Source organism: Pelophylax lessonae, assembly GCF_965119305.1.
Source record: "Pelophylax lessonae genome assembly, chromosome: 13".
NCBI classification, from domain to species: domain Eukaryota; kingdom Metazoa; phylum Chordata; class Amphibia; order Anura; family Ranidae; genus Pelophylax; species Pelophylax lessonae.
Window position 1 is genome coordinate 8,539,473 of NC_138780.1, and position 22,743 is coordinate 8,562,215.

General features: G+C 46.4%; 1 protein-coding gene across 3 annotated transcripts in view; it reads left to right on the forward strand.

Moving 5' to 3' along the window:
• Nucleotides 1–296: 296 nt before the first annotated feature.
• The window catches only part of NR1I3 (nuclear receptor subfamily 1 group I member 3), a 60,992-nt gene continuing 38,545 nt past the window's right edge, over nt 297–22,743 (forward strand). For 2 of the 3 annotated variants that reach the window (XM_082242541.1, XM_082242543.1), the window contains exon 1: nt 297–313. The gene's annotated coding sequence lies outside the window, so the exon portion shown is untranslated. Of the gene's footprint in view, nt 314–16,886; nt 16,975–22,743 lie in introns of those variants that run through there. The other variant, XM_082242542.1, reaches the window with a different exon arrangement.

Consider the following 22,743-nt stretch of genomic DNA (forward strand, 5'->3'; position numbering starts at 1 on the left):
GGCGGGACAGGTACACCACGTTACATAAAAAACAGGTACAGCGCGTTCTGTACTCATCCTGCTAGTTTGGCCTCATTCCAGGGAATTATGGGTAATCTCTCCTTTCTGCCAGTGTTTTGTAGAGTGACAGCTCCGCACACAGACAGATTTACTCACCGATGTCACACAGGTGTTCCCATGCCGTGCAGAGGATTTAGGAATGGTAGTGCGCTGGAAAGGTGGGGCCCCTCGTAAACCCCAACCCCCGGATCTCTACAACTGATTGGTCACTGATACAGCGCAGAGAGGAAAAAAAGTTTGCTGCAATTTACAGGTAATTTTCTGACCTTTTACACTGATCCTCGTCTACTGCACTGCCGCAGGTGAGTTCTGTGTGGTGGGGCTGATTTACTAAGGGCTCATTCCTAAAGTGCTCGCTGCCACGGTGCATGCCAATGCATCTGTTATGGTGAGAATGGCATCCAATGAACTGTACAGTAGAGCGTGACGCAACACATCGCACCATCGTCCACTGTGATGTGTTGCATTTTGAAAATAGGGTCATGCCCATTTTTTATTTCCACAATGGATGTAAAAAATGGGCATGACTCTATTTTCAAAACATGGCGCGCCATAATGGATGTAAAAAATGGGCATGACCCAATTTTCAAAACATTTAAGCGCCACCATGGATGTAAAAAATCGGCATGACCCTATTTTCAAAACACGGCGCGCCACAGCAGATGTAAAAATCGGCATGACCCTATTTTCATAACACGGCATGCCACAATGGATGTAAAAAATGGGCATTACTCAATTTTCAAAACATGGAGCGCCACTGTAAAAAAATGGGCCTGACCCAATTTTCAAAACATTTACGCACCACCATGAATGTAAAAAATGGGCATGACCAAATTTTCAAAACATGGGGCGCCACCATGGATGTAAAAAAGGGGCATGACCCTATTTTCAAAACATGGCGTGCCACAATGGATGTAAAAAATGGCCATGACCCAATTTTCAAAACATGGCGCGCCGTGTTCTGAAAATAGGGTCATGCCCATTTTTACATCTGCTGTGGCGTGCCATGTTTTGAAAATAGGGTCATGCCCATTTTTTACATCCATGGTGGTGCGTTAATATTTAGAAAATTGGGTCATGCCCATTTTTTACATCCATTGTGGCGCGCCGTGTTTTGAAAATAGAGTTATGCCCATTTTTTACATCCATTGTGGCACTCCGTGTTCTGAAAATAGGGTCATGCCGATTTTTACATCTGCTGTGGTGCGCCATGTTTTGAAAATAGGGTCATGCCCTTTTTTTACATCCATGGTTGCGCGTAAATATTTTGAAAATTGGGTCATGCCCATTTTTTACATCCATTGTGGTGCGCCATGTTTTGAAAATAGGGTCATGCCCATTTTTTACATCTGCTGTGGTGCGCCATGTTTTGAAAATAGGGTCCTGCCCATTTTTACGTCTAATAAAAAATAAAGATTTTTACGTCTGCTGTGGCACGACATGTTTCATGCCCATTTTTTTCATCCCTTGTGGCGCACTGCATTTTGGAAATTGGGTCATGCCCATTTTTTCCATCCCTTGTTGGGCACAGCGTTTTAGAAAATAGGGTCATGCCCATTTTTTCTATCCCTTGTGGCGCACGGCATTTTATAAATAGGGTCATGCCCATTTTTTCCATCCCTTGTGGCGCACAGTGTTTTGGAAATAGGGTCATGCCCATTTTTTTTCATCCAGTGTGGCGCACGGCATTTTAGAAATAAGGTCATGCCCATTTTTTCCATCCCTTGTGGCGCACAGTGTTTTGGAAATAGGGTCATGCCCATTTTTTTTCATTCAGTGTGGCGCACGGCATTTTAGAAATAAGGTCATGCCCATTTTTTTCCATCCCTTGTGGCGCACTGCTTTTTAGAAATAGGGCCATGCCCATTTTTTCTATCCCTTGTGGCACATGGCGTTTTAGAAATTGGGTCATGCCCATTTTTTCTATCCCTTGCGGCACTAAGAGTTTTTAAAATAGGGGCATGCCCATTTTTTTTCACCCATTGTGGCACAACGTTTTTTGAAAATTCAGCCATGCCCATTTTTTCCATCTCCTGTGGCACACGGCATTTTAGAAATCAGGTTATGTCCATTTTTTCCATCTCTTGTGGCACACGGCGTTTTGGAAATAGGGTCATGCCAATTTTTTCCATCCATTGTGGTGAGCTGCGTTTTGAAGATAGGGTCATGCCCATTTTTTTCCTTCTGCTTTCCTGCAACGCATTTTGGAAATAGTCTCATGCCCATTTTTGTCCCTTTTGATGCATTGGCAGCTCATTCATATTTAATAATCTTCCTAACGCGATGCACATTAACGCATGGAATAATGTGCCTTAACACTTGGCAGCAGATCGCTATCGTGTAAATGGGGCCCTAAAGAAGTAGAGCACTTCAATCTGGATGATTGAAGTGCTCTACTTCTCAGGCAAGAAAAATGTATGGGGTTTTTTTTATCATTTCTATTAGAGCAAGGGTGCAAGGGTGGAAACCTTTGCATTATGGTAAAGCGCATGTTACCGCAACACTTGCAGAGCTGGAGTGTGGGAGGAAGAAACAGCACAGGGAGCCAATCAGGTAATGTGCTGAAAAGAAGCATGCTGACAGGAGGAGAGAACAGAATGACGGAGAGATAAGTTTATCACTGTGCTGCTTCTCCTTTCACTGTCCAGTCACAGTTTGGGGGAGCGTCCGGGATCATCTGAGCACAGAGGATGTGAGTTGAATGATGCTGGCCTTCAGACTGAGGACATCTAGTGGCAGAATTAAAGTACTGCGGGGGAAATCTCTGGATTGAAGGTGAATAGTGTTGGCCGTCAGTCCAAGGACATCTAGTGGCAGAAGAAATGTACTTCAGAGGAAATCTCTGGATTGAAGGTGAATATTGCTGGCCGTCAGACCGATGACATCTAGTGACAGAATTAATGTACTGCGGGGAAATCTCTGGATTGAAGGTAAATAATGCTGGCCGTCAGACCGAGGACATCTAGTGGCAGAATGAATGTTCTATAGGGGAAATCTCTGGATTGAAGGTGAATATTGCTGGCCATCAGACCAAGAACATCTAGTGGCAGAATTAATGTACTGTGGGGGGAAATCTCTGGATTGAAGGTGAATAATGGTGGCCGTCAGACCGAGGACATCTAGTAGCAGAATGAATGTATTGTAGGGGAAATCTCTGGATTGAAGGTGAATATTGCTGGCCGTCAGTGCAAGGAAATCTAGTGGCAGAATGAATGTACTGTGGGGAAATCTCTGGATTGAAGGTGAATATTGCTGGCCGTCAGTCCAAGGAAATCTAGTGGCAGAATGAATGTACTGTGGGGAAATCTCTGGATTGAAGGTGAATATTGCTGGTTGTCAGTCAAAGGACATCTAGTGGCAGAAGGAATGTACTGCAGGGGAAATCTCTGGATTGAAGGTGAATATTGATGGCCATCAGACCGAGGACATCTAGTGGCAAAATTATTGTACTGTGGGGGGAAATCTCCGGATTGAAGGTGAATATTGCTGGCCGTCAGTCCAAGGAAATCTAGTGGCAGAATATATGTACTGTGGGGAAATCTCTGGATTGAAGGTAAATAATGCTGGCTGTCAGACCGAGGACATCTAGTGGCAGAATGAATGTACTGCAGGGGAAATCTCTGGATTGAAGGTGAATATTGCTGGCCGTCAGTCCAAGGAAATCTAGTGGCAGAATATATGTACTGTGGGGAAATCTCTGGATTGAAGGTGAATATTGCTGGTTGTCAGTCAAAGGACATCTAGTGGCAGAAGGAATGTACTGCAGGGGAAATCTCTGGATTGAAGGGGAATATTGCTGGCCATCAATGCAAGGAAATCTAGTGGCAGAATGAATGTACTGCAGGGGAAATCTCTGGATTGAAGGTGAATAATGTTGGCCGTCAGACTAAGGACATCTAAGTGGCAGAATTAATGTACTGCAGGGGAAATCTCTGGATTGAAGGTGAATAGTGTTGGCCGTCAGTCCAAGGACATCTAGTGGCAGAAGAAATGTACTTCAGAGGAAATCTCTGGATTGAAGGTGAATATTGCTGTCCATCAGACCAAGGACATCTAGTGGCAGAATGAATGTACTATGGGGAAATCTCTGGATTGAAGGGGAATATTGCTGGCCATCAGACTGAGGACATCTAGTGGCAGAATTAATGTACTGCAGGGGAAATCTCCGGATTGAAGGTGAATATTGCTGGCCATCAGACCAAGAACATCTAGTGGCAGAATTAATGTACTGTGGGGGGAAATCTCTGGATTGAAGGTGAATAATGGTGGCCGTCAGACCGATGACATCTAGTGGCAGAATGAATGTACTGTGGGGAAATCTCTGGATTGAAGGTGAATATTGCTGGCCGTCAGTCCAAGGAAATCTAGTGGCAGAATGAATGTACTGCAGGGGAAATCTCTGGATTGAAGGTGAATATTGCTGGCCGTCAGTCCAAGGAAATCTAGTGTCAGAATGAATGTACTGTGGGGAAATCTCTGGATTGAAGGTGAATATTGCTGGTTGTCAGTCAAAGGACATCTAGTGGCAGAAGGAATGTACTGCAGGGGAAATCTCTGGATTGAAGGTGAATATTGATGGCCATCAGACCGAGGACATCTAGTGGCAGAATTATTGTACTGTGGGGGGAAATCTCCGGATTGAAGGTGAATATTGCTGGCCATCAGTCCAAGGAAATCTAGTGGCAGAATGAATGTACTGTGGGGGAAATCTCTGGATTGAAGGTAAATAATGCTGGCTGTCAGACCGAGGACATCTAGTGGCAGAATGAATGTACTGCAGGGGAAATCTCTGGATTGAAGGTGAATATTGCTGGCCGTCAGTCCAAGGAAATCTAGTGGCAGAATATATGTACTGTGGGGAAATCTCTGGATTGAAGGTGAATATTGCTGGTTGTCAGTCAAAGGACATCTAGTGGCAGAAGGAATGTACTGCAGGGGAAATCTCTGGATTGAAGGGGAATATTGCTGGCCATCAATGCAAGGAAATCTAGTGGCAGAATGAATGTACTGCAGGGGAAATCTCTGGATTGAAGGTGAATAATGTTGGCCGTCAGACTAAGGACATCTAAGTGGCAGAATTAATGTACTGCAGGGGAAATCTCTGGATTGAAGGTGAATAACGCTGGCCGTCAGACGGAGGACATCTAGTGACAGAAAAGAAGTACTGCGGGGGAAATCTCTGAATTAAAGCGGAATATTGCAGCAAAAGCTGATTTCGATTTTTATCTCTTCCTATCAGCATGCTTCTTGTCAGCACATGAACTGATTGGCACTTTTTGCTGCTTCTTTTCACACTCAAGCCCAGCTGTACAGAGACTGCAAGAGGCTGATACCAAGACTCATTCAGGCACACATTGTACATGTATGATGGGGCACTGCAGTGAAGAAGTGCTGGTGTCACCTGTAGTTGCACCTTGGTCTGTCATTGTAAATAGGTGGCACCGCGACTCCCTGCACCATGTATTACCGCTCCTTACAGCAGCAGGTAGGTGTGACAGTGGCCTCAATGAAAGCTGCAGATTTCAAAGGATTGCATCACCTCCTGGAATTTCATTAACACGTTTATTGTTATATAAGATTGCGTTGTTTGGGGTTTCATCTACTTTCTCTTTTCACACCCACATTGCAGAAGCTGATGTTTATTCTGCTTATATATTGGCTTCCCTGGTATCCTAATTCCCCCTCATTAACATGATAATTAAATATTTAAATGACCTTTTTTTTATTATATACCTTGTTTTAGATCTGGTGACAACGTCACTGGGTCTCTGTACTTATCTATGCATTGCAGGCAGATCATGGCTGGTGGGAGGGGCTGTACATAGCTTTCTGAAAACATCATAGCACCCCGCCTCAGTACAGAAGAGCCCTTGATGCAGGCAGTGGGAGGAGTTATGCAAATATCAAAGCACCTCGATGGGTGGGCGTCAGTCTGGAGGAGTGGGCGTTCCTAGGCAAGCTGTATTTGCATAGGTAACACCCACATAGGGGGGTTAGCCTCCATGATTGGAAGCAGTGGGAGGAGTTATGCAAATATCAAAGCGTCTCGATGGGTGGGTGTCAGTCTGGAGGGGTGGGCGTTCCTAGGCAGGCTGTATTTGCATAGGTAACACCCACATGGGGATGCTGAGTTTCCATGATTGGAAGCAGTGGGAGGAGTTATGCAAATATCAAAGCGCCTCAATGGGTGGGCGGCAGTCTGGAGGGGTGGGCGTTCCTAGGCAGGCTGTGTTTGCATAGGTAACACCCACATGGGGATGCTGAGTTTCCATGATTGGAAGCAGTGGGAGGAGTTATGCAAATATCAAAGCGCCTCAATGGGTGGGTGTCAGTCTGGAGGAGTGGGCGTTCCTAGGCAGGCTGTATGTGCATAGGTAACACCCACATGGGATGCTGAGCCTCCATGATTGGAAGCAGTGGGAGGAGTTATGCAAATATCAAAGCGCCTCGATGAGTGGGCGTCAGTCTAGAGTAGTGGGTGTTCCTAGGCTGGATGTATTTGCATAGGTTACACCCACATGGGATGCTGAGCCTCCATGATTGGAAGCAGTGGGAGGAGTTATGCAAATATCAAAGCGCCTCAATGGGTGGGCGTCAGTCTGGAGGAGTGGGCGTTCCTAGGCAGGCTGTATTTGCATAGGTAACACCCACGTGTGATGCTGAGCATCATTGATTGGAAGCAGTGGGAGGAGTTATGCAAATATCAAAGAACCTCAATGGGTGGGCGTCAGTCTGGAGGAGTGGGCGTTCCTAGGCAGGCTGTATTTGCATAGGTAACACCCACATGGGATTCTGAGACTCCATGATTGGAAGCAGTGGGAGGAGTTATGCAAATATCAAAGCGCCTCAATGGGTGGGCATCAGTCTGGAAGAGTGGGCGTTCCTAGGCAGGCTGTATTTGCATAGGTAACACCCACATAGGGGGTTAGCCTCCATGATTGGAAGCAGTGGGAGGAGTTATGCAAATATCAAAGCACCACGATGGGTGGGCGTCAGTCTGGAGAAGTGGGCCTTCTTAGGCCGGATGTATTTGCATGCAGACCGCCGACACATGTGATCTTGAGCACTCAGAAGTTAAATCCAATGAATGGGAGGGGCGGGACCAGGGACAGTCAGGCTGTGGAGCAAAGAGCTGGATGATGCTGGACGTTCTCCAGCCAGGGAATGAGGCGGGCTTTATCTGACTTGCTGTAGCTTCTAAGGCACATTGTGCGGTGAAATCAGAGTAAGCCATTTCACTCCAGGAGAGGAAAGGATTTACTGACTTTAGAAGCACGCGGCATGTGAAGTCTTACTGCAGCTCCAGTGCACAAAAACATTTTGTTTTCTAAACCGAAATCCCCCGGGGCTGGAAAGACGCAAATTCCTCCGACTCTACGCTCCCCCCCCCCCCCCCCTCCGTATCCTTTTATAGCCCTCGCCTCCATCTTCTCTCCGCATTATATAAACAAGCCGGAGTGTTTTATTTTTATCCCGAGAAATGTCAGAATGTCATTTATTGAAGGAAAAAAAAACTTTCTTCACAAGATGGTTTACCCTCCGCCGAGCGCCAGAACCCAGCCGAGAGCAAATTGGTTTTATGTGTCACCTGAGGCTGCAAATCTGCTTCTCATTACCAGCGCGCTGCATGGAATGGAGGGGAACGGCCAATCAGATGGGTGTCTGGCAGATAAACCGCGATCTGGTTGGCTGGTCAGAGTAATTAGAACTTTCTGGAATGGGGGGTTTAATATGCAAGTTGAAAATAGAAAGAAAAATACACATAAACACATACAGGATAGATAGATAGATAGATAGATAGATAGACAGACAGACAGACAGACAGACAGACAGACAGACAGACAGACAGATAGATAGATAGATAGATAGATAGATAGATAGATAGATAGATAGATAGATAGATAGATAGATAGATAGATAGATATGGGATAGATAGATAGATAGATAGATAGATAGATAGATAGATAGATAGATAGATAGATAGATAGATAGATAGAGATAGACAGACAGACAGACAGACAGACAGACAGACAGACAGATAGATAGATAGATAGATAGATAGATAGATAGATAGATAGATAGATAGATAGATAGATGGATAGACGGATGGATGGATGGATGGATGGATGGATAGACGGATAGACAGACAGATAGACAGATAGATAGATAGATAGATAGATAGATAGATAGATAGATAGATAGATAGATAGATAGATAGATAGATAGATAGATAGATAGATAGATAGATGGATGGATGGACGGATAGACGGATAGACGGATAGATAGATAGATAGATAGATAGATAGATAGATAGATAGATAGATAGATAGATAGATAGATAGATAGATAGATAGATGGATAGACGGACAGACGGACAGACAGATAGATAGAGTATCTCACAGAAGTAAGTACACCCCTCACATTTTTGTAAATATTTTATTCTATCTCTTCATGTGACAACACTGAAGAAATGAGACTTTGCTACAATGTAAAGTAGTGAGTGTACAGCTTGTATAACAGTGTAAATTTACTGTCCCCTCAAAATAAGCTAGGAATCTGCTGAACAAGGGTATGAATAAGCTGGGGATCTGCTGATCACGGCTATGAATAAGCTGGGGATCTGCTGAACAAGGGTAGAAATCATCTGGGGATCTGCTGAACAAGGGTACTAATAAGCTGGGCATCTGCTAAACAAGGGTATGAATAAGCTGGGGATCTGCTCAACAAGGGGAACTAAAAAGCTTAGGGTGTGCTGAACAAGAGTATTAATAATATTGGAATCTGCTGAATAAGGGTACTAAAAAACTGGGAATCTGCTGAATAAGTGTGCTAAAAAGCTGGAGATCTGCTAAACAAGGGTACTAATAAGCTGGGTCCTGCTGAATGACGGTACTAATAAGCTGGGGATCTAAAGAACAAGGGTACTAATAAGCTGGGGATCTGCTGAACAAGGGTACTAATAAGCTGGGGATCTGCTGAACAAGGGTACTAATAAGCTGGGGATCTGCTGAACAAGTGAACTTATTGGCTGGGGATATGCTAAACAAGGGTACTCACAAGCTGGGAATCTTCTGAGCAAGGGAAATAATAAGCTGGGGGATCTGCTGAACAGAGGGAACTAAAAAGCTGGGGGTGTGCTGAACAAGAGTACTAATAAGATTGGAATCTGCTGAATAAGGGTACTTATAAGCTGGGAATCTGCTGAACAATGGTGCTAATAAGCTGGGAATCTGCTGAACAAGGGAACCAATAAGCTGGGAATCTGCTAAACAAGGGCACAAATCACCTGGGGATCTGCTGAACAAGGGTACTAATAAGCTGGGGATCTGTTGAACAAGGGTACTAATAAGCTAGGAATCTCCTGAGCAAGAGTACAAGTAAGCTGGTGGTCTGCTGAACAAGGGTACTAAGAAACTAGGGATCTGCTAAACAAGGGTTCTAATAAGCTAGGGATCTGCTGAACGTGGTTACAAATAAGCTTGGGGTTTGCTAAACAAGGGTATGCCTAAGCTGGGGATCTCCTGAACAAGGATATTAATAAGCTGGGAATCAGCTGATCACTGGTAGGAATAAGCTAGGGATCTGCTGAACAAGGGTACTGGTAAATTTGGAATCTGCTGAATGAGGTTACAAATAAGCTGGTGATCTGCTAAACAAGGGTATGCATAAGCTGGGGATCTGCTGAACAAGGGTACTAAGAAGCAGGGGATCTGCTGAACAAGGGTTCTAATCTGGGAATCTGCTGAACGAGGTTACGCATAAGCTGGGGATCTGCTGAACAAGGGTTCTAATAAGCTGGGGATCTGCTGAACGAGGTTATGCATAAGCTGGGGATCTGCTGAACAAGGGTACTAATAACCTGGGAATCCGCTTAACAAGGGTACTAATAAACTGGTAATCTGCTGATCACGGGTACGAATAAGATGGGGATCTGCTGAACAAGGGTACTGGTAAACTGGGAATCTGCTGAACGAGGTTACAAATAAGCTGGGGATCTGCTGAACAAGGGTACTAATAAGCTGGGGATCTGCTGAACGAGAGTACTGATAAGCAAAAAAGGATCATAAAACATCAAAAACACACCATAAAAGCTTTCAGAAACTGTACGTACTTCAGTGTACCAAAGCAAGTCCTCGCCTTTTTCCTACTAACCACCAATATAAGGGACATTTTCCCCATGACATGAATGATGAGCTGGTCTTAGTAAGGGTTCCTCAGAACCAGAACATATTTTAGGGGTTCCTCTGGGGTAAAAAGGTTGAGAAAGGCGGATCTAAGTGGTACATATCCTTCTTCCATCTGAGAACCATACATCTCCAATTGACCATGTTTATCAATGACTCAGGAATAGTATCAGTTTATGAATGAAGATGCGGAAACATTCATTCTTCATCTGATACAATAAGTTACATCATTTGTATCGAATATGAGCTTCAAAGAATATTCTATTATGTAACCAATGATTCGGAGTATATCGTACTTTGTATCTTCTTTATCATCTCCAGCCCATGGGGATATCGCCACTAATACATTGTCTAAGGCGTGGAAGATCCCACCACACCCGTGGTTCTTGTGTGGACAAGTTAGATAATTGTCAGAATTGTTCCAGGAGGTGTCATCTAATGCCGGCGTTCCCACTTCCTTAGACACACGCAGCCAAATGTAGCCAAATGATACCATCGGCAGGGATATCCATGCTGCTCGGGGTGCCCATCATGAAACATAAGTAGTATGCTCAGGGCTTTTTTTCAGCGGGAACGCGGGGGAACGCAGTTCCGGCACCTCCAGCACTGAATGTATTTAAAGAGGTTGTAAACTCATTTAAAAAAAATTTTTTTTTTTTACAACCTGCAAGAGAAAAACATAATGAGCTAGTATGCTTCGCATACTAGCTCATTATGAAATACTTACCTTAGAACGAGCCCCCGCCGTGCCGCTCTCTTACCTGTATGACGGGCGACATGACATGTCGCCCGTCTTCCGGGATCGCGGCATCCGGTCATCTGATTGGCCGGAGCCGCGGTGACGTCACTCCCGCGCACGGGAGCCGACGGTCACGGCACGGGGCTCTGAAGGAACGGCACGATCAGCCGTTCCTTCAGAGCGCATGCGCCAGTGACGTCACTGGCTGCATTAAAGGTAAATATCTCCTAAACGGTGTAAGTTTAGGAGATATTTACAGTACCTATAGGTAAGCCTTATCATAGGCTTACCTATAGGTACAACTTCCTGAGGAGGGTTTACTTCCTCTTTAATAGCAAAGAGTGTGGGGTATGCCAGGCGGTCTATTGATGCTGGCTGCTGGGGGATCTATTGTCACTGGTGGGGATCTGTTTTTTTATGAGGGTCTATTGTTGCTGGTGGGGATCTATTGTTACTGGGGGTCTTATGCTGCTGGTAAGGGATCTACTATTGAGCTAGAGGTCTATTGTTGCTGGCTGCTGGGAGAGCTGTTGGGGGGGTTCTAATGTTGCTGGGGTGGATCTTTTGTTGATGGGTGTGGTATTTTGTTGCGGGAGGTCCATTGTTGCTGTGTGGGGGGCCTATTGTGTGGGGGGAGTCTATTGTTGCTGGGGTTGGGTCTATTGTTGTGTGGGGTCCATTGTTTCTGGGGGTAGAGAACATTGTAGCTGTTGGGGATCTATTGTTGCTGGGGGGGACTATTATTGCTGGCTGCAGGGTTCTATTTTATATTTTCATAATATATTTTTTATATAGTTTATATTAGTATTTTCTGCTTTTCTTGTTAACAAATTCCATACAAATTATTTAGCGCCACAAAATGATACTTGGTTCTGTATTCTCTAAAAGGGGCGGTACTGGGAGGTGGATAAGGGGGTGGAACCCAGGGACAGTGCTCAGAGGTGGGTAGGGGGCGGAGACAAGGAATGACTCCGCAGGGGAGAGAGCCCTGAGTATGCTTAATAACTGGATAACAGGGTCACTCTGAAAATAAGAGACTCGTTTTCTGGTGCCCAACGTGAGGCCACCACAGACAAGTCTTTCCCTTACCTAGGTGTTTACTCCGATCAGTAAAGGAAAAAATCCACTTCCGGCAGGGCTGGACTGGGAATAAAATTCAGCCCTGGAAATAATTTCATACCAGCCCCATAGCATTATTATACCAGCCCAACAGCATTATTATACCAGCCCCATAGCATTATTATACCAGCCCAACAGCATTATTATACCAGCCCCATAGCATTATTATACCAGCCCAACAGCATTATTATACCAGCCCCATAGCATTATTATACCAGCCAAACAGCATTATTACACCAGCCCAACAGCACAACATCATTATTTTCTTCTTCATAAAAGGGAAAACCGTGCATTTTAAAGCAGATTTGAAGAGTACATTATACAGTGCCAGTGCCGAAAGTATTCGGGCCCCTTGAACTTTGCGACCTTTTGCCACATTTCAGGCTTCAAACATAAAGATATAAAGCTGTAATTTTTTGTGAAGAATCAACAACAAGTGGGACACAATCATGAAGTGGAACGAAATTTATTGGATATTTCAAACTTTGTTAACAAATAAAAAACTGAAAAATTGGGCGTGCAAAATTATTCAGCCCCTTTACTTTCAGTGCAGCAAACTCTCTGCAGAAGTTCAGTGAGGATCTCTGAATGATCCAATGTTGACCTAAATGACGAATGATGATAAATAGAATCCACCTGTGTGTAATCAAGTCTCCGTATAAATGCACCTGCACTGTGATAGTCTCAGAGGTCCGTTTAAATCGCAGAGAGCATCATGAAGAACAAGGAACACACCAGGCAGGTCCGAGATACTGTTGTGGAGAAGTTTAAAGCCGAATTTGGATACAAAAAGATTTCCCAAGCTTTAAACATCCCAAGGAGCACTGTGCAAGCAATAATATTGAAATGGAAGGAGTATCAGACCACTGCAAATCTACGAAGACCTGGCCGTCCCTCTAAACTTTCAGCTCATACAAGGAGAAGACTGATCAGAGATGCAGCCAAGAGGCCCATGATCACTCTGGATGAACTGCAGAGATCTACAGCTGAGCTGAAACATATCCAGGTGTTAGAATGGCCAAGTCAAAGTCCAGACCTGAATCCAATCGAGAATCTGTGGAAAGAACTGAAAACTGCTGTTCACAAACGCTCTCCATCCATCTCCATGAGTTCGAGCTGTTTTGCAAGGAGGAATGGGCAAAGATTTCAGTCTCTCGATGTGCAAAACTGATAGAGACATACCCCAAGCGACTTACACGACCGATTTTTCAGTTTTTTATTTGTTAAAAAAGTGTGAAATATCCAATAAATTTCGTTCCACTTCATGATTGTGTCCCACTTGTTGTTGATTCTTCAAAAAAAATTACAGTTTTATATCTTTATGTTTGAAGCCTGAAATGTGGCAAAAGGTCGCAAAGTTCAAGGGGGCCGAATACTTTTGCAAGGCACTGAATATAGAGAAGACCGATATGAAAGCATATAGAGCTTTATATATACATATATATAAGAGCAAACTCCGGATAAAAATGTAAAAAGTGCGAGCATGCTTGACCCTAACCCTAAGGGAATGGGGGGCGCAGTTTGGCATCCTTGCCCTGGGCGCTGGATGATTTTAGCCCGGCATTGCCCATGATGGCCTCCTGATCAGGATTCAACATGGAGCCATCACCACCTCCCGTTCCTCGATTAATCGTCTTAATCATTGATGGTGGTGATGGCACCACGTTCAGTCCACCTAAATACTTATTGATCAGGAGGACTCCACGTGGCTCCATCGCCACCTCCCGTCCCTCGATTTATTTTCTCAATCATTTATGGTGGTGATGGCACCATGTTGAGTCCCCCTGATGACCTCCTGATCAGGATTCAACATGGAGCCATCACCACCTCCCGTCACTTGATTAATCGTCTTAATCATTGATGGTGGTGATGGCACCATGTTGAGTCCCCCTGATCAGGGCTGGGGCAAAGGGTGGGCAGTAGGGATGGTTATCCTGGGCGCAATGGTTTATTGCAGAGATGGGGGGGCGCCTTGACCCTAACCCTAAGGGAAGGGGGGGGCATTTTGGCATCCTTGCCCTGGGCGCTGGATGACTTTGTCCCACCACTGCTGCTGGCATGGTACAGGAGGTGGCCATAGGCTGTGTTGACATGGTACAGGAGGACATGTCAGAGGCTGCAGACATGGTACAGGAGATGCAGGGGCTACGGGCATGGTACAGGAGATGCAGGGGCTGTGAGCATGGTACAGGAGATGCAGAGGCTGCAGGCATGGTACAGGAGATGTCAGAGGTTGTGTGGGTATTGTACAGGGGATGCGGACATGGTGCAAGAGATGCAGGGGGTGCGGGCATGGTGCAAGAGATGCAGGGGCTGCAGGCATAGTACAGAAGATGCAGAGGCTGTGGACATGGTACAGAAGATGTTAAAGGCTGCGGGCATGGTTCAGGAGATGTCAGAGGCTACAGGCATGGTACAGGAGATGTCAGAGGCTACAGACATGGTACAGGAGATGTCAGAGGCTGCGGGCATGGTACAGGAGATTCAGAGGCTGCGGGTCATGGTACAGGAGATGTAGGGGCTGTGGAGATGGTACAGGAGATGTCAGAGGCTGCGGGCATGGTACAGGAAATGCAGGGGCTGCAAGCATGGTACAGAAGATGCAGGGGCTGCGGGCATAGTACAGAAGATGCAGAGGCTGCGGGCATGGTACAGGAGATGTCAGAGGCTGTGCGGGTATTGTACAGGAGAGGCAGAGGCTGCAGGCAAGGTACAGGAGATGCAGGGGCTGCAGACATGGTACAGGAGATGTAGGGGCTGTGCGGGTATTGTACAGGAGTTGCAGAGGCTGCAGGCAAGGTACAGGAGATGCAAGGGCTGCGGGCATGGTCCAGGAGATGCAGGGGCTGTGGGCATGGTACAGGAGATGCAGGGGCTGCAGACATGGTACAGGAGATGTAGGGGCTGTGCGGGTATTGTACAGGAGTTGCAGAGGCTGCAGGCAAGGTACAGGAGATGCAAGGGCTGCGGGCATGGTACAGGAGATGCAGGGGCTGTGGGCATGGTACAGGAGATGCAGAGGCTGCGGGCATAGTACAGGAGATGCAGAGGCTGCGGGCATGGTATAGGAGATGTAAGGGCTGCGGGCATGGTACAGGAGATGTCTGAGGCTGTGCGGGCATAGCACAGGAGATGCAGAGGCTGCAGGCATGGTACAGGAGATGTAAGGGCTGCGGGTATTGTACATGAGATGCAGAGGCTGCAGACATGGTACAGGAGATGCAGGGGCTGCAGATCCCCCACTTAGTAGTAACCCCAGCTCTTCTGATCACCCACTTAGTAGTACCAACAGCTCTGCTGATCCCCCACTTAGTAGTAACCCATAGCTCTGCTGATCTCCCACTGTGCAGTAACCCCAAGCTCTGCTGACCCCCCACTCAGTAGTAACCCCAGCTCTTCTGATCCACCACTTAGTAGAACCAACAGCTCTGCTGATCCCCCACTTAGTAGTAACCCATAGCTCTGCTGATCTCCCACTGTGCAGTAACCCCCAGCTCTGCTGATCCCCCACTGAGTAGTAACCACCAGTTCTGCTGCTCCTCCGCTCAGTAGTAGCCCCCAGCTCTTCTTATGGCCCATTTAGTAGTAACCCCCAGTTCTCCTGATACCCAGCTGAATAGAAACCCCCAGCTCTGCTGATCCTCTGCTCAGTAGTAACCCCCAGCTCTTCTGATTCCCACTTACATAGTAGTAAACCACCAGCTCTTCTGATTCCCCCACTCAGTAGTAACCCCCAGCTCTTCTTATCCCCCACTGAGCAGTAACCCTCAGCTCTGCTGATCCCCCACTCAGTCGTAACCCCCAGCTCTGCTGATCCTCTGCTCAGTAGTAACCCCCAGCTCTTCTGATGGCCCTTTCTGTAGTAACCTCCAGCTCTTCTGGTCCCCCACTTAGTAGTACAAACAGCTCTGCTGATCCCCCACTGAGCAGTAACCCCCAGCTCTGCTGATGCCCCACTTAGTAGTAACCCCCAACTCTGCTGATCCCCCACTTAGTAGTAACCTCTAGCTCTGCTGATCCCCCCACTCAGTTGTAGTCCCCAGCTCTGCAGATCCCTCACTGAGTAGTAACCACCAGCTCAGCTGATCCCCCCGCTCTGTAGTAGCTTCCAGCTCTTCTAAAGCCCTATTCAGTAGTAACCCCCAGCTCTGCTGAATCCCCACTCAGTAGTAATCCCAAGTTCTGCTGATGCTCTGGTTTGCTGATCCACCTCTCTCTCTGGTCCCCACTCACCTCCCCCTATACTGCTCCCTCGCTGCCCGCCACGTGTGGCATCTAGTTTCTCCTGCTTTGGTCCCCGAGCTCTGCTGATCCTCTGCCGCTCAGACCCCTCTCTCTCTGTTCCCCGCTCACCTTCCTCTATAGGGTTCCCACATTCCACACTACATGTGCTGTCTGCTAGTGGCTGCGCTCCAGTCCGGACCTCGCTTACCTTCCTGCTGCTCCAGGCTGCACACCATGAATTACTTTCACTGGGCTGCTGTACTGCAACGCACATTACTGTGGGACATAACGCATCTGCATGAATGCATTGTACAAATATATATTATATATATATTATATTATGGGCCCCAAAAGCCATAATAATATCCATTCCATGCCAATTCTCTGTCTCAATAATGCTTGATGGAGTTTTCTTATCGCATTGTCTGTCGCATCACTTACAGCGACTTTGTCACGTGATTTGCTACCCCCCCACACACACACACACACATACACGCACACACACACCCTGCACCCTCTTCTATGTGCAAAGTTCAAATTCTGATTTGAAGAGGAGAACAGGAATGACAGGGAGAGGAGGAGGCCGCTGTCACCCAGACGGGACCTGTCACCGGGACATGACATGCTGGGTGGCTGGGCCAGCGCAGGGTAAGGTGACGTCAGCCGCATGCCCAGATATTGCTAACTGATCAATGTGTCTTCATTCCCACCCGGTGATCTCCAGAGCTCTCATATACAGCATACTGTGCGCTTATCAGCCAGCACTCTTCCCTTGTAGCACTGGGGTTCCGGGTTCACTTCTATTGACTGCATGGAGTTTGTTCTCCTTGTGCTTGTCTGGGGCTTTCTCCCATAATCCAATATAGTGGTAGGCTAAATGCCTGCTACCCAACCTGGCTTTACTATGTATGTGTGAGGAGTGTAAGCATCTCTGGTACAGAGACTGATGTGACTGTACAGGAGGGGACATTAGAGTGTAAGCTCCTCTGGTACAGAGACTGATGTGACTGTACAGGAGGGGACATTAGAGTGTAAGCTCCTCTGGTACAGAGACTGATGTGACTGTGGGGGAGGGGACATTAGAGTGTAAGCTCCTCTGGTACAGAGACTGATGTGACTGTGGGGGAGGGGACATTAGAGTGTAAGCTCCTCTGGTACAGAGACTGATGTGACTGTGTGGGGAGGGGACATTAGAGTGTAAGCTCCTCTGGTACAGAGACTGATGTGACTGTGTGGGGAGGGGACATTAGAGTGTAAGCTCCTCTGGTACAGAGGCTGATGTGACTGTGGGGGGAGGGGACATTAGAGTGTAAGCTCCTCTGGTACAGAGACTGATGTGACTGGCTCAGTGATCTCTGTACAGCGCTGCGGTATATGTCAGAGCTATATAAATGTATAATAATAATAGTGTGTGACTGTGGGGGATATTAGAGTGTAAGCTCCTCTGGTGACTGGCTCAGTGTTCTCTGTACAGCACTGCGGTATATGTCAGAGCTACTGTATATAAATGTATAATAATAGTGTGTGACTGTGGGGGACATTAGAGTGTAAGCTCCTCTGGTACAGAGACTGATGTGACTGTGGGGGACATTAGAGTGTAAGCTCCTCTGGTACAGAGACTGATGTGACTGTGGGGGACATTAGAGTGTAAGCTCCTCTGGTACAGAGACTGATGTGACTGTGGGGGACATTAGAGTGTAAGCTCCTCTGGTACAGAGACTGATATGATGGGCTCAGTGTTCTCTGTAAAGCGATGAGGTATATGTCAGCGATATATAAATGTATAATAATAGTGTGTGACTTTGAGGGAGAGGACATTAGAGTGTAAGCTCCTCTGGTACAGAGACTGATGTGACTGTGGGGGAGGGGACATTAGAGTGTAAGCTCCTCTGGTACAGAGACTGATGTGATGGGCTCAGTGATCTCTGTACAGCGCTGCGGTATATGTCAGAGCTATATAAATGTATAATAATAATAATAGTGTGTGACTGTGGGGGGGGGGGGGCATTAGAGTGTAAGCTCCTCTGGTACAGAGGCTGATGTGACTGTGGGGGGGAACATTAGAGTGTAAGCTCCTCTGGTACAGAGACTGGTGTGACTTGCTCAGTGTTCCCTGTACAGCACTGCGATATACGCCAGAGCTTTATAAATGTATAATAATAGTGTGTGACTGTGGGGGGGGGGGGCACATTAGAGTGTAAGCTCTTCTGGTGCAGAGACTGATGTGACTTGCTCAGTGTTCTCTGTACAGCACTGCAGTATATGTCAGAGCTATATAAATGTATAATAATAGTGTGTGACTGTGGGGGGGGGGGGGCATTAGAGTGTAAGCTCCTCTAGTACAGAGACTGATGTGACTGTGGGGGGATCATTAGAGTGTAAGCTCCTCTAGTACAGAGACTGATGTGACTGTGGGGGGATCATTAGAGTGTAAGCTCCTCTAGTACAGAGACTGATGTGACTGTGGGGGGATCATTAGAGTGTAAGCTCCTCTGGTACAGAGACTGATGTGACTGGCTCAGTGTTCTCTGTACAGCACTGCGGTATATGTCAGAGCTATATAATATATATGATAAAATAATAATAGTGTGTGGCGGTGGTGGGAAAGAGTGATGACCTGTGACTACAGTAAGACTTATTACCCCAATTCATTAGCACATCCTCCCCCCTCCGGCGGCAGGTCAGAGGTAGGCCTGACGCTTAGCCCCTCGGGGAAAGGTCCGCGCCCCGATGGGAATTCAGCGGAGTCGCTGTGTGAATGGTTGTTCTAGTGACAGAAGATGTGTACACAGCATGGGATGCACCTCTCCATCCATGAATGCAGAAGATCCAGTTTTGCGCTCTCCAGGCAGGTGCGGCGCTGCGGGTTTGTCAACAGAAAGTCTGAGGGACGATGTGGGTCAGATGACAGTGAGCAATGGCACCAGACAGTGTATACCTGAGCCGTCTACGCCACTCCGCTCTGAAGACACGCACCTGTAATCAGGCCAAGGTGCACGTCACACGGTTCAACTGTCACACGGTTCAACTGTCACACGGTTCAACTGTCACACGGTTCAACTGTCACAACCACAACACTGGATGCTGTGGATTCTTGCAGTGAATCTTGCAGCACAGATAATCCCGGGGATGGGTGATAGGCAGGAGAAGACCCGCCCACCCACAAGTGATCATTCAGTTATAGGTGGAACTAAAAAAATATATTGACCGCTGCTTAGACCACATCCAAGTGTGCATACAAAGAAAAAAGAAAACAGGACCCCATCCTGTACCAGGAGGACTTTACTGGCATAGTGAGACCATAGTGAGACCATGATGAGACCATAGTGAGACCATACTGAGACCATACTGAGACCATAGAGAGACCATAGAGAGACCGTACTGAGACCATACTGAGACCATACTGAGACCATAGTGAGACCATAGTGAGACCATAGAGAGACCGTACAGAGACCATACCGAGACCATACCGAGACCATAGTGAGACCATACTCAGACCATACTGAGACCATACTGAGACCATAGTGAGACCATAGTGAGACCATAGTGAGACCGTACTGAGACCGTACTGAGACCATACTGAGACCATAGTGAGACCATAGTGAGAACATACTGAGACCATAGTGAGACCATAGTGAGACCATAGTGAGACCGTACTGAGACCAAACTGAGACCATAGTGAGACATTGAGAGACCATACTGAGACCAATACTGAGACCATACTGAGACCATACTGAGACCGTGCTGAGACCGTGCTGAGACCATAGTGAGAGCATACTGAGACCCTAGTAAGACCCTAGTGAGACCATACTGAGACCATAGAGAGTACTGAGACCATACTAAGAACATAGAGAGAACATAGAGAGACCATACTGAGACCATAGAGAGACCATACTGAGACCATACTGAGACCATACTGAGACCATAGAGAGACCATACTGAGACCATACTGAGACCATAGAGAGACCATACTGAGACCATACTGAGGAGAACATAGTGAGGAGACCATACTGAGACCATACCAAGACCATGCTGAGACCATAGTAAAACCGTAGTGAGACCGTACTTAGACCATAGTGAGACCATAGTGAGACCATACTGAGGAGACCATAGTGAGACGAGACCATACCGAGACCGTAGTGAGACCGTAGTGAGACCATACTCAGACCATACTCAGACCATACTGAGACCATCCTGAGACCATCCTGAGACCATACCGAGACCATACCGAGACCATAGTGAGACCATACTGAGACCAGAGTGAGACCGTACTGAGACCATAGTGAGACCATAGTGAGACCATAGTGAGACCATAGTGAGACCATACTGAGACCATACTGAGACCATAGTGAGACCGTACTGAGACCGTACTGAGACCAAACTGAGACCAAACTGAGACCATAGTGAGACCATAGTGAGACATTGAGAGACCATACTGAGACCAATACTGAGACCATGCTGAGACCGTGCTGAGACCGTGCTGAGACCGTGCTGAGACCATAGTGAGAGCATACTGAGACCCTAGTAAGACCCTAGTGAGACCATAGAGAGTACTGAGACCATACTAAGAACATAGAGAGAACATAGAGAGAACATAGAGAGACCATACTGAGACCATACTGAGACCATACTGAGACCATAGAGAGACCATACTGAGACCATACTGAGACCATACTGAGACCATAGAGAGACCATACTGAGACCATACTGAGACCATAGAGAGACCATAGAGAGACCATACTGAGACCGTACTGAGACCATACTGAGACCATACTGAGGATAACATAGTGAGGAGACCATACTGAGACCATACCGAGACCATGCTAAGACCATAGTAAAACCGTAGTGAGACCGTACTTAGACCATAGTGAGACCATAGTGAGACCATACTGAGGAGACCATAGTGAGACGAGACCATACCGAGACCATAGTGAGACCGTAGTGAGACCATACTGAGACCGTACTGAGACCGTACTGAGACCATAGTGAGACCATACTCAGACCATACTGAGAACATACCGAGACCATACCGAGACCATACCGAGACCATACTGAGACCAGAGTGAGACCGTACTGAGACCATACTGAGACCATAGTGAGACCATAGTGAGACCATACTGAGACCATAGTGAGACCGTACTGAGACCGTACTGAGACCAAACTGAGACCATAGTGAGACATTGAGAGACCATACTGAGACCAATACTGAGACCGTGCTGAGACCGTGCTGAGACCGTAGTGAGACCATAGTGAGAGCATACTGAGACCCTAGTAAAACCCTAGTGAGACCATACTGAGACCATAGAGAGTACTAAGACCATACTAAGAACATAGAGAGAACATAGAGAGACCATACTGAGACCATAGAGAGACCATACTGAGACCATACTGAGACCATAGAGAGACCATACTGAGACCATACTGAGACCATACTGAGACCATACTGAGACCATAGAGAGACCATAGAGAGACCATACTGAGACCATACTGAGACCGTACTGAGACAATACTGAGACCATACTGAGGAGAACATAGTGAGGAGACCATACTGAGACCATGCTGAGACCATAGTAAAACCGTAGTGAGACCATACTTAAGACCATAGTGAGACCATAGTGAGACCATACTGAGGAGACCATAGTGAGACGAGACCATACCGAGACCGTACCGATACCGTACTGAGACCGTACTGAGACCGTACTGAGACCGTACTGAGACCGTACTGAGACCGTACTGAGACTGTACTGAAACCATACCGAGACCATACTGAGACCATACTGAGACCATACTGAGACCATACTGAGACCATAGTACACTTGTAAAAGGTATCAAAATATTTATTTAAAAAACATTAAAACAATGTCACATGACATGATATACATATTGCATTAAAACCACTTTGATGGCAGTGCACAAGACATGTTACACATATAACCTCCAACAGGGGCAAATCCCGACACACACCCCCAAAAGGGGGGACAGTGTCATGAAGCAACCCCAGCTGAGGATTTGTAGGGAATGAAAGTAGCCTTCGTAGGTCAACGCGTTTCACCGTAAGCGTGGCTTTTTCAGGACGCAAACGAGAGAGGGAGGAACTTATATTCTAAAAAGCACTGACAAAAAAGAACCGGGTCATCATTATATTTTTTCTAAAATTTAATAAAAAAAAGTTTAAACACAAAAAAGATAAATACCATGGTTTTGATCTACTAAAACTGGAGAGTGAAAAATCTGGTGCCGCTCTGCATAGCAGCCAATCAGCTTCCAGGGTTTTTGTGAAACCTTAATTGAACAAGCTAAAGTTAGAAGCTGATTGGCTGCCATGTACAGCTGCAGCAGATTTTCCAGTTTAGTAAATCAACCCCCATGTCTTGGCTATATGTACATATTATTATTATTATTATTATTATTATTATT